Raw genomic sequence first — 13,106 nt, 5'->3', positions numbered from 1 at the left:
TCCTCTTTATCGCCTACCGGCCGATCCCCGAGCTCTGCGGGGCTGCGTGGGCCCAGCCACACCTCTTGGGGGGGATGTCCTGCCACCCTGGGTTTCGCATGGAGCAGCGAGCGTCGTAGGCCTTCCTCCATGAGTGACTGGCCAGGTGTCAGCCAAGCTAAGGGAGTGAGCCTCTGCTTTGTCACACTCTTAACATTATGTTTCAGAAGGATCTGGAGCAGAGCCGTCAAAAGAAAAGATCGGGCCAGGTTAGGATCATGAGGCACGTGGTTCACATTAGGCCTCGGTTATGTCTCCGTGCGGCCCTAACTTACAAGTGGCTAAAATATCCTTCCCTAAGAAGGACGGAGCCCACAGGCCCTGATGGAGCAAATACGTAGTGGAGGGGCGCATGGGGACTCGGGACGGGCCTGGGGACATGCTCGAGTGAAATCTGCTGACACAAAGGTCCCCGTTGTCTCTACCCGCACCAGGACTTAGTCCAGGAGGTTTCTCTTCCTTCCCTCCGTGGCTCGTGGGGTGGCGAGGCAAGTCTGGTCACGGCCTTTAGCCTCAAGTTTGTAATGCTCTCCATCCCCGTCCCGAAAGAGAGCTGCTAAAGCTGCCCACTGGGACACAGGGGAAATGATTCTCAGTGGCAGGCTTGGGGCAAAACTGAGAACCGGCGATATTAATGATGACACACAATGAACAGCCATAATATTGGTTACCTTATATTTGCCAAAAAATCTTCACAGCCAGTGTCTCATTTGATCCCCTCGGCTGGGCTGTGAGGTGGGGAGGTATCACCCCAATTTTACTGGTGGGAAGACGAAGCTTCGGGAGGCTCTTGGACCTGAGTTTACAGACTGTGTTGGGGGCTGAGCTGAGGGTGAGCCCGCAGTCTTCCGGCTGGAGTGTGGTCGCGGTCCCCCGCCCTCCCCTCCGTCATGCGACTCCTTGCTTCCAACCTCGGATCTGCTGACCTCTCCTAAGACCCTAACCAATAATTAACACCTTACAAAAGCCACACTGGAAGCTGGAAAATTCCATGGGGTTGAAAAAGAGCCACTGTATCTCCTTTCCCCCAAGGGAAAGTGAATAATTGACCACCTGCCCGGCCCTGGGGCCCCGCTTTGTACCATGGAACGTGTGGCTGCCAAGGGTCCCTCTCAGCTGTCACAGGTTCTAACACAGTGGAAAAGGAGAGGCTTTCTTCTGGGACTGTCTCCAGCACCTAGCGTGCTACCTGGCCGCACTGGACAGAGTGACCATCTGAGTGACCCTCGTGCCGCGACCAGGCCCGCTGCCCTGGACGCACGTGACAAGAACGGGGAGGGTTCCTCACCCAGGGCAGCCTGTCTGTGGCCGTGGCCTTGTGAGAGCCCAGCAGAGACCACGCAGACCAAGCAGACCCTGGTTGTCGGGTCCCAGGACCTGAGCGACTGGGGCAGAGGGGTCGTGGCCTGAGTGCGAGAGCAGCTTATAGGAGGTGGTTGGCCAAGGAGCTGTTTTGGCTGGTTTGCATATGAAAGACTCCCGAGCAGGTGAGCTTTTACTAACTCTAGGCATTGGCTGACCCTGGGAGGGGCAGTCCATCCCGGAAATCAAAGCATCAAATACAGAGTAAAGAGACAAGATTAATAAGAGACAACTGTTGCTCTGTCTGCCCAGCACTTTCTTCTCTCGAGGAAGTTCTTCCCTTCTCTGTCATGATGCATCTTCTCACGCAATCGTCTCCACGGTTTCAGCAGCTGGTCAGGTGGCCAAGCAACTGGTTCATTTCCAGGATTTTCTAGTAGAGCTAGGGACCCACTCTGCATGTGGAGAGAGCAGAGTCCAGATACAGAGGGAAGCAGAGAGGAGTGGGGAGAGGGGAGCCTGGGGCACCTGAATCCTGAATCCAGCCATCCCTGAAGCCAGCTCCATCTCTGTTTTCCATTACAAGAGCCAGTAACTTACTTTTTCTCCTAAATTAGTTTGAATCGGAATTTCTTCATTTGCATTTTATCTTTATGGAAGAGAAAAGATATATGTTTTAATTTATTCTCAGAAAGTTCCGTGCTTCCTTTCAAGGGGTGCTTAAACCCCTAAGCAGCTCCTCTCGTATAAGGTGGCATTTCAACCATCTAATAACTAGTAGATTACGTTTCTTCTGAGGCGCCCAGACAAAAATTGAGAGTGAACTTTCAAGGCAATTGAAAAAAAAAGCAGGCAGATTCAGTTGGATTTAATCATCCCTATTTTAAGAGTCTGAGTTTGAACTTAGTGGTGGAGGCACATCAGGCACTGATACACACTTGACAAGATGTTTGTGTGACGGGGCATGGTTTGCTGAGGTCCTTGGCCATCAAAGTAGGTTTCAAGAAAGTGACATTGCCAGCAATTAGGTAAATCATTCTCCAGCAAATGCCACTCCCTACGGAGCCCTCGGAGAAAGGGCTAGTGATGGGAGGTGGTCTGTAGTGTCTGCTGATGAGGCTTGGACATGAGGGCGGGACTGTAGGTGGAACAGGAGAACTCCTGTTCCCTCTGGGACAGGAAGACAGGCCGGCTTGGCTCAGAGGTTCCCAGCTCCAAGTCTAAGACCATGGGCTGGCCCTCCCCAGCGCTGCCAAGCCCCTCCACGATCCACGCTTCTCACCCGCTCAGGTGTATCTGGCTTCTAACCTTGTTCACGTAACTTTTGATGCCTGCATCCCATGCAACTTGGCATGCTCAAGATTTTTTTTAAAATAGACACATTGTAGGCACTCTTGGCCTATGTGCCTCTTTCGCAAGGGAAATTAAGCTCCAAATAACAGGCAGAAAACCGCCCGGCCTCCAGGTCCCTTTGCAAAGCAGAGAACCTGCCACGTTTCCTTGTGATTCTAACCTGGAGGGCACCGTGGGCGGGCAGGTGGGGACATGGGTACAGTCACTCAGCGTAAACCGCGGTCACACCCACTTGTGTGGTCTTACGTCTGTGTTCACTAATGACAATTGGCTTTAAAAGCACAAAGTTGGAAATCCTTCTCCAAATACTTCTGGGTTGAAAAAACGGTGGTTTTGCCACACCGAGCCTTGCCCTTTTCCTTCTTTTGAATGCCTGATCTCTTCCTGTAGCTCTTTTTCTAACACCTGCCCATACCTGTCCTCGGAATACAGCTGTGGTATTGTTTCTATTGCCCTTTTCAACCTGCTTCCCAGAACCCTTCTGGGGAAAGGACAAACATTTACATAATTGCCAAGCAAATAAGGATATCCTTTGATTTCCAAGTGCGTGTGTCCAATGTGCGAACAAAACTCTGCCACTCAGCAGCAGTAACCCTTAACTATTCATTCTTTCCCATTTTCAGCCACTTGTCCAATACACATTTATCAAGTGCCAATTACCTATGAATAGGGCACTGTCTTTTCCCTCCCGACATTCTTGTCTGTGTCCTCCTGAAACTCATGTTCTACTTATGGAGATGGGCTGTGAACAAAGAGTGAGGTGTCAGTTTGGTGAGCTGGGTCATGTCACCCCTGCTTATCTGAGGCTGTGAAAATGTCCTCCCCAGGAGGAGGAAACCTCAGGGAGACCCCCTTGTTCTGGGCGGTTCACGGAGTCTCTCAACCAGCCTCTGGGATGATGGGCACTGTTGGGTCCCTGTTCCCTCGCGAGGAAACTGGGCTGATTTGGACTAAGTGACCCGCGCAAGGTTGCATGGGTGGGGGAATCAGACCCCCACGTCTATGCTCACCTCGTGACAGCATCTCCTCCTTCTGGGAAAAACAACAAATGACAACAACCAAACCCTCCCTTGGTTTGACAACTGTGACCCCATCCTCCCCTGTGTTTTCCTCACTGGTCCCTCCCCCGGCCTGGAGGCTGCTTGACGCCCCTCGGGGACTTGCCCTTGGCCTTCATCTCAGTCTCCACGTTCTACTGGGTGAATGAAGGTAATGCACACACTCAAAGGGCACATGGCGGAAAGATGGGCTAATTCCTATTTAATTTTTCTAAATTTGCCCAATGTATAAACAAGGGCATCGTTGTGTTTTACAGAATTTCCCGGCAGAATAAAATCTAATCCACGCTATAGGCTCGAGTGGAAATGCCCGTGTTCCAAGGAAAAGGACATCAGCTTTTGCGACTAAAGGAATAAGTGGATGTTATGTCAGGGGAGAAGGGTCCTTGGCCAGGTCAGGGCGGTGGCACAGCCAGCTGAGGACGTGACCATCACAGGCACAAGTCCAAGGTACCAGAGAGCTGCCTGCATCTCCTGCAAAGGATCGCTGTGCTACAGCCCATGTTCTGTTTCGGTTTAGCTACGTAAGTATTTGGTCTCCCTTCCTTAAGGGAAGGGGCCATGTTTTGTTTGGTTTTGTAACATATTTCTATGAACTCTGCAGCAGCCAGAATCGTGTTGAATATTTAAAATGACTTGTCTAATAACCCACTCGCCTCTTTTGCAAAATATCCAGCAGCTCCTCATTTACTGCCCCCGTCCCCGGGCACTTTGCTGGGTTTCTCCAATAGCAGGGCGCCCAGGAGCCGGCCGGGCAGCCCTGGGGGTGGGAGGTGGCCTGTCACGCCGGATGGTAGGAAACACCATGGTTACCTGACAACCAACACCAGGCGGCCTGGATTGGGTGCGCCCAGGGTGCCTTCTGGCCCCTCTCCCTGACGTCTCCCCTGAGAATAAGACCCCTACTGGCCCTGGGGACCCCTCACCTTGCGGCACTCCTCTCCAGCCTCCACTGAAGGCAACACGATGATGCGCTCACCGAGAGAGGGAGATCCTCCCATGAGAAACCGCCCTTCTCCCCAGCGGGGCCGGTGGCTGCCATTGCTGAAAGCCTTTTAGTCATCGCGGGAAAGCCTCACTGAACTACAGTGAAGGGGGTTCCAGAGAGCTTTGCTCAGGGCCTGTGGCGTTCCTGCCCTCCTTCTGTCCAGGTGGGAGTCGGGCTGTCTGTAAAGGCTGGAGGGATCTTGGGCCGCGGCAGGTCAGAGGCGGTCCCGGGATGGAAAGAACCAGGGCAGCGGGGGGCGGCGGGGTGCCAGTCCCAACCCAGCTGCCAGGTGCCGGCGGACTTTGTACCAGACCAGAGGGACAGAGGGCAAGAACCAACCTCCCAGGATGCCCGCGGCCACCACGCCCCCAGTGCCCCATTTCTGTCCATTTCTTTGGAAGATTGCAGGGTGGAGGTGGCAGGGCTGGGTGGGAGGGCTGGGACAGGAGAGAGAAAGAAGTGTGCATTGCACGGGGAGATCGGCTTCTGCTGCAGGGCTGCAGGTGAAATTCAGGATGCCCAGTTCAACCTGAACTTTAGATAAACAGCAAAAACCTTTTTAATATGAGTGTGTCCCCAGTACTGCCTGTATTCGTCTTTGCTAGGCCTGGCTACCCTACTTGGTCACCCTGAGCTTCCTGCGCCTTTCATCAGGGCGACCACTCCCCTTCTCACAGCTTCCAGTAGTGACGCCCACCCTCCCCCAGAGTCTGGGGGCCTGGCTCGGCTGGTGTTCCTACTGTTCCATAAACAAACTAGAGAGCAGCCCAGCCCTGGCTGGTTTCCCTGGGGGTGATCTCAGCGCTGTTTCGCCAGCACGGAGTTGTGAAATTCTTGCCGGCTCCACTGGGAGAGTTGTTTAAATCAGTGCTTCTTGAATTTTAATGGCGTGAGTCACCTGGGGACCTTGGTAAAATGCAGATTCCGAGGCCGCAGGTCTCGGGTGGGGCCTGAGGATCTGCCTCTCTGACAGGCTCCCGGGAGACATCCAGAGGCTGCTTAGAAGCAGAGACACGGTCAGACCTGATTTTAGGGAGTGGCCCGGGCTCAGCTTTATCTGGTGGTCCTGGGAGACCTAAGTCATGCTTTTCAAACTGTGGACTGTGGCCCGTCAGTGACTCATGAAATCGGGCTCATAGGTCGTGAGCAGCTTTACATAAAAGCTGGGAAGTGGGCAAAATAAAAGAGGAACTATCAGGACACATTGCACATTTGATTGTTGTGTGCATGTGTATGTGAAAATGTGTGTGTACATGTGTGTGAGTGTGTGTATGTGTGTGAATGTGAGTGTGTGCATGTCTGTGTGTGGGGTGAATGTGAGTGTGTGTACATGTGTGTGAGTGTGTATGAATGTGTGTGTGAGTGAATGTGAGTGTGTGCATGTCTGTGTATGTGTGTGAATGTGTGTGGGTGAATGTGAATGTGTGTGCGTGTGTGTGAGTGTGTGTATGCATGTGTGTGTCAGTATGTGTGGGTGAATGTGAGTGTGTATGCATGTGTGAGAGTGTGTGAGTGAATGTGTGCATGTCTGTGTATGTGTGTGAATGTGTGTGGGTGAATGTGTGTGTGTACATGTGTGTGAGTGTGTGTATGCATGTGTGTGTCAGTATGTGTGGGTGAATGTGAGTGTGCGCATGTCTGTGTGGGGTGAATGTGAGTGTGTGTATGTGTGTGTGAGTGTGCGTGTGTGTGTAGACAGCCCTCCAATGCACAATGTCTTCCTCAGGATGGCCGTGGCTCAGGAAATCTGGAAGCTGCTGGCCTGGCAGCTGAGGCGCCCTGCCCTCCAAGGCTGGAGAGGGAGCTCTGTGGGCTCCGGGGCAGCATAGATGGCACGAGAGTCGGGTGACCACATACCTCCTGGTCAGGGCGCCCGTTGGGGCCTGGGTGTGGCCCTTCGCCCATTTGTGCGGAAGTTCCCTGCAGCACAGTCATGTTGCCAGTGAGCGTCGGATGTGCCCCAATGGGAGGGCACTTTGTCCCTCCGAGCCCCCCCAGCAACAGATGATAATGAACCCAGGAGAGACCAGTGGCTTCAGTCGGGGCGGGGCTGGGAAGGGGCTTGGATTCCTCCCGGCCGTGGCAGGAAAGGCTCTCAAGGACTTTCAGGCTCCTTTTGGCCCGCGGCGCCCCGCTGGCCATCGTGTGGACAGGTCGCTGGATGTTTAGACCCCACACCTCTTCCCAGAAGAAGCCTCACGGCCACGCGTTGGCAGAAATGACTGTTCACGCATCAAAGTAGGCAGAGCTTTGGGCATTTCCCCGAGGGGCGCTCACTCAGGGCCGTGGCTTAGAGACACAGGGGAATGCTGCACGCGGGGTGGGGGGAGACCCCCCAAGGCTGGAGAAGGTCCTTACAAAGACCAGATGGAGAGTCCCCCCGGCGCTTGCCCAGCCGCCCTCCGCGTGCGTGCCTGGCGGTCGGGACGCTGTGGGGAGCAGGGCTCGGTCTCCTGGGCGCCATGCCCATCTCCACCCATCACGTACCATCCCCACCGCCACAAACCACACGGCTGGGCTCTGCGTGACGTAAAGAGAACTCTACATAGAGCCTAAGCTTCAGGAGGTTGGCAACCAAGATATCTCAAAACATTCAAGGTGACGTCCGCCCAAGCTGGGGACAAATGTATGTGAGTTTCGACTCCCGGCCCTGGAGAGACACGGGTTTTCACAGCTAAGTCCCTCCTGGGGCAGGTCAGGCGGTGTGTCAGAAAGACAGGGACGCTGGAGGTGTCAGGAGATGTCCTGAGCTCTGAGCTGAGGGGACTCTGTCACCGGCCTTCGCCGCGGCAACCAGGCCACCTGGAACTCAGACTCCAGGCTGAAACCAGGGCCTTGGCATTGACCAGGAGGGTGGCCATCTTCCAGAGGCCCCTGGCCACCCAGGGAGACTCAGGTTCCTTCCAAGCAGACCGGCTCCTCTTCCCATCCCCGCATCAGGACCAGTGCCTGGACCGACGGGGCCACGGGGGCAGTGATGGGATGGGTCATCTCAGAGAGCGGCGGTGGTTCCCCTGAGAAGCACATGGCCGGCCTTCGGGGGACCGGCTCCCAGCCAAGGCGGCAGGGAGCTAATATCCGCTCCCTGAGCCGTGAGCCCGGCCTCAGAGCCGCGTTCCCCGGGGACGTGGCCCTCACCTGAGCTCTGCTGCCCGGAGGGCCGGGCGCGGTGCTCAGGGCTGTGGAGGGGAGGGGGTCCCGGGAACACAGAGACCGCGGTTTGCACAGTGGCTCCGTGGCCTCCTCTCCTGCTTTCCTGCTGAAACAAAACCCTCACCGAGCAGGCCTGGGTTCCCTCGGCATGACGGCCGGGGCTGCTCCCTGGCCGGTTCGCCCTGGCCGGTGGCGCCGGCCCACGCTGTTGCTCTGGGGAGGGGTCTCCACCCCTTCCACTCACCGCCTACCGAGTCTGAACACAGGAGACTTGGCACAGATCTGGCCGTGGAACCTGAGCCCAAACTCAGAGAGGAGCGGGTGTGTCCAGAATGAAAATCCTGTCACGGCTCTGTCAGCTCTTAGAGGCCGACCCTGGAAGTGATGTGCTCTCTTCCCCTAAATTATTGCCAGCTTTGGCCCAGGGGCTTCTCACATGGCAAACTTTAGTTTCCCAATCCGCAAAGACGGTGTCCCCAAACTCCCCGCCTCATATTCTTGTGGAAATGGACTCCCCAGTGGGTAGGGAAGGACCCCCATCGTTTGTGAATTGGAGTATAGTTGATTTACAATGTTGTGTTAATTTCTGCTGTACAGCAAAGTGATTCATATATACACATTCTTTCTCATATTCTTTTCCATTATGGTTTATCCCAGGATATTGAATATAGTTCCCTGTGCTATATGGTAGGACCTTGCTGTTCATCCATTCTGTATATACTAGTTTACATCTGTCAGTCCTAAACTCCCACTCCATCCCTCCCCCACTCCCCTCCCCCTTGGCAACCACAAGTCTGTTCTCTATAGGACCCTGATCTTTGCTTGAAGTCCCTCCCTTCCTCCCCTCTCAGCCCCCCTCCCAACCCCACCCTGCAAGTAGCAGAAAGAGAAAAGGCCTTCCTTTCGCTGAGTCATAAACTACTTTTTCCCAAATTTTGAGATGTCTCCACCAATCTCTGCCCGCAGGGCGGAACCAAGACAGACAGGCACCCCAAGGATAATTTGGACCCTTCCTGGACAATGTTCTTTCTCCACTTTATTTTTTTAAAATTTTATTTATTTTTGGCTGTGTTGGGTCTTTATTGCTGTGCGCGGGCTTTCTCCAGTTGCGGCGAACAGTGGCTTCTCTTCATTGCAGTGCGCGGGCTTCCCATTGTGGTGGCTTCTCTTGCAGAGCACGGGCTCTAGGCATGCGGGCTTCAGTAGTTGCAGTATGCGGGCTCAGTAGTTGCAGTATGCGGGCTCAGTAGTTGCGGCACACAGACCCTATAGCATGCGGGCTTCAGCAGTTGAGGTGCATGGGCTCAGCAGTTGTGACACACAGGCTTCAGAAGTTGTGGCTCGCGGGCTCTAGAGCTCAGGCTTGGTAGTTGTGGCGCACGGGCTTTGTTGCTCTGTGGCATGTGGGATCTTCCCAGACAAGGGATCAAACCTGTGTCCCCTGCACTGGCAGGTGGATTCTTAACCACTGCACCACCAGGGAAGTCCCCTGACAGTGTTCTTTAAATAACAATCCAACATTTATTTAGAAGTGGCGGCAATTTTTACAAATAAATATCATATATCCGTTATTTTTTGTCCAAAGTAAGGGATTTATTACATGCATCCGTTAGATGTCATTCTCCAAACCACACGATTGATTGGCAGCCATAAACAAGCTAAACGGCCTGAAATAAATCACGCGCTTCCAATAAAAAGCACTACACTGTGCTGCCTTCATCATTTTCATAATTCTCGCTGACGCTGACTGTTGGCTCGAGGTGACTCCCGGCTGCCTGATCTCGGGGCTGGGCGGGGTTTGTGCTGCAGTTCCGCCCTAGTTACTCAGGGGAGAGAGACTTAGGTGGCACCACACCTGCAGGGTGTGTGGGGAGCAGGGGGCGCCTGAGCGTCAGCCTGGGAAACGTCCAGTATACCTGCCCAGGGTACCTGCCCAGGAGGCAGGTGCAGAGCCTGGGCCTCTAGAACAGTCGGGAGGGTCTGGAACCCCAGGGGGAGTGGCAAAGAGAGCTTCTGCATTTTCAGCTCAACTCTCACCTGCACCATCGGTTCTGATGCAACACAGGTGCCTCCGTGGATGCCAAAGGCCCAGGGGCACCTGAACTCTGGCCCAGAGAGCTGCTTCTCCCATCCTGCGAGGCTGTCAGAGGGTGGGAAGGTGTGTACTCCCCCTGCACCGAAGGAATGTCACGCTTTGCCTGGACTGTTGGCGAATCTCCATCAGTCGTGGCTTCCTCGGCAGCAGTGGACCCAGTGTCCGTGCCCCAGGTTGTGTCAGGAGTCCACGTGGAAAGTGGTAACTGACACACAAGCCCAGTCTATCCCAGTGAGGCCTCAGTGTTCCTGGAGCCCCAGAAGCTCCCCGGATGGATGGCCCCTTGTTCTGTCTCTGAACCCATCACAGCAGAGGCGTTAGGGTCTCCCCAAAGCAGTCACTTGAAGGTGTCCCTCCCGGGCCCTTCCCATGTCAGCCTTGCTCCTTCCTCTTCCAGACGCGATGGTGGGGAGGGACACCTCGGCGTCCCCCGGTGTCAGAGGACACCCAGGCCGGCTTCTCTCTCTCCAACTTGCTCAAAGCTTCGAAACAGTGACCCGAGGCTGAGATACTGACTCCACGCTGACAGGTTTGATTAGAGCAGCTCTCTGTGCATGACAAGGACAGAGCTGTCAGGCTAAATGCCATTCTGACATTTGAAGGAGGACTCTCATCTAATTTTTGGTTGTTTAAAGGCAAGAAGCCTAGAACTCTGTCTTCTTGTTAAAATGACAAGAAGCAACAAGCATTTTTTTCTCTTTCTTCTCCCTTAAGAAGTAGGGACTAAGGGGAACTTGATGTAGGATGAACTTACCACCTGGGAGAACTGTCCCCGTGGGAGAGGAACCTGCAATGGGGTGCATTTCTGTTCATCAACAACCGTCACCGTTATCACACACTCGGCGTGCATGTGAGCAGGACTCTGCCAGATGAACTGTCACCGTCCCTGACTTCTGGGATTGCAAAACCCAAGGAGAAGAATGCTGACGGGCAAAGGGGCGAGTACATGGGAACCTCTGGGCGTGCAGCCGTGCTGTGTACAGAGTCACCCACTTTCTATCAATAGCTTCCCTGTAAACAGCAGAATCTGAACATCTATGCCATCTCAGCGTCCACGTCACGGCAGGGGGAGGGGCAACAGTGGGGAGATGTTGTCAAAGTGACAGTTACTGGATCAAAGCCCCCATCCAGCTACTACCCCCGACTCGGGCCCTCCCCTCCCCAGGACCGGGGCCAGGACCTCCCTCCAGGCTCTCTGAGGCTGGAAGAGCTGGTCCCTCTCCTTCAGCTCCTCGCAGCCCCACCTTTCGCTGGAGGACGGTTTCTCCTGCTGGTTTGGTTCATCTGGGTGGTTTGGGGATTAGTTCCTGAAAACAGGCTGTGGCTTCACTCCCACCTACACACCTTGGAATGAGCCTACAGTTTGGGAGGATTTATTTGGAAACCTTTTCCATTTCTCTGGCCAAGATTACTCAAAGGGTTGGGTCTATTCAGGAGGAGGAGGAGCTCTTGCGGAACCCACTTACCCCCAAGGAGACAGAACCCTGTTTCAATACGAGGTGCTTGTTTCAGACGAGGGTTTTTCAGTCTGGGCACAACTGACATTTGGGGCTGGATCGTTCTTTGCTGTGGGGCCTCTCAGTGCCCTGTGGGGTGTTAGTAGCATTCCTGGCCTCTGCCCAGTAGATGCCAGTGGCACTTCTTCCCTAAGCTGCATCAATCAAAACTGTCTCCAGACGTTGGCGAGTGTTCGGGGGTGTGGGTGGGAGTGGGAGAGTGCAGAATGCCCTCAGTTCAGGATCACTGTTGTAGATGTACTACAGGTTAAAATCTTTATCCTAACAATAATAATTACACACACACACAAAAGCAACAATTACTGTTACTCACATTATTAAGTTAGCACAGAAAGCAGATGGGTCCTAAAGGAATTTCAGGATTCCAAACCCCAAACCTTTAGCACTTAGTTAAAGTTCAGGGTCGTTCGTGTTACATCTGCGGGATGTGACAAAAGTGACGCTGAGAGCAGCCCACAGAAGCAAGAGGAGCATGGGCTGCAGACCTGGAGTCCTGGGACCCAGGAGGAGGGGAACAGTGGGGTTTGGCCCTTAGTTCCTTCCTTCTTAGAAGGAAGCAATTGGGCTAAACCTGTGGTTTTCCTGTTTCTTCTGCTGTAATCCATGTCGGCGGCGGAGACACCGCAATTTAGCAGCATTGGTGATCCAATCGCCCGGGGAGAGCACAATCCCTAGTTTGTAGCGGACGTTGCCCTTTCTCATACCTGATCAGGAGTTCCAGGGCGTTCTGACACTCTGGATGAGGAACGCGGAAGTACATCGTTTTTTACTATTTCTTCCACTCTAAAATTCTGGAGGCAAAGAGGTTCCTTATTCTGTCCAGCTGGCCGGTCAGCCAGCGCGAAGGACAGCGTCCCCGACGCCCAGGCCCTGTCCAACCAGTAGACTGCTCACTCGCCAAGCCGCCCCTTCACGTGAGCTGCCACGCAGCTCCTCACTCTGGCCCACTGGTCATGAATTCATTCCCTGCCATTAAGCTTTCCCATCGGGCTTCCCTGGTGGCGCAGTGGTTGAGAGTCTGCCTGCCAATGCAGGGGACACGGGTTCGGGCCCTGGTCTGGGAAGATCCCACATGCCGCGGAGCAGCTAAGCCCGTGAGCCACAATTACTGAGCCTGCGCGTCTGGAGCCTGTGCTCTGCAACAAGAGAGGCCGCGATAGTGAGAGGCCCGCACAACGCGATGAAGAATGGTCCCCGCTTGCCACAACTAGAGAAAGCCCTCGCACAGAAACGAAGACCCAACACAGCAATCAATCAATCAATCAATCAATAAGAACGTGAATTTCTAAAAAAAAATAAAATAAAATAAAAATTAAAAAAAAGCTTTCCCATCGATGAGTCACCTATTTTTTCATAGGTGGTGAGACTAGAGCATACCCTATGGGTGGATAAATATCCTTTGTCAAAAGATACTTTAGCGCCCCAGTGACTCATGGGATCATCCTGACACCTTCCCCTCCCCCACCCCCCGCATTTCTAGAAAGTGTCCTCGAGTTCGGTGTCAGTCCCTCCAGTCATCATTCCTATGGGGTGTTTGTCTGAAGTGGTTACATAAAAATAAGAGTTCCATCTTCACGAAGCGTCTGAAGGGACTGGCCTCC

The 13,106-nt window shown here is 53.9% G+C and overlaps 1 long non-coding RNA gene across 1 annotated transcript; it reads right to left on the bottom strand.

Moving 5' to 3' along the window:
• Positions 1–697: 697 nt before the first annotated feature.
• On the bottom strand, positions 698–4,961 carry LOC132375377 (uncharacterized). The gene is made up of 2 exons (XR_009505991.1): positions 4,679–4,961; positions 698–1,796 (listed from the first exon to the last, which is right to left on the bottom strand). It is a non-coding gene; the product is annotated as an uncharacterized LOC132375377 (long non-coding RNA).
• Between the last annotated feature and the right edge of the window lie 8,145 nt (positions 4,962–13,106).

This window comes from Balaenoptera ricei, chromosome 11, assembly GCF_028023285.1.
Source record: "Balaenoptera ricei isolate mBalRic1 chromosome 11, mBalRic1.hap2, whole genome shotgun sequence".
In the NCBI taxonomy this organism is placed as follows: domain Eukaryota; kingdom Metazoa; phylum Chordata; class Mammalia; order Artiodactyla; family Balaenopteridae; genus Balaenoptera; species Balaenoptera ricei.
This window is presented reverse-complemented; position numbering and strand designations above follow the sequence as displayed.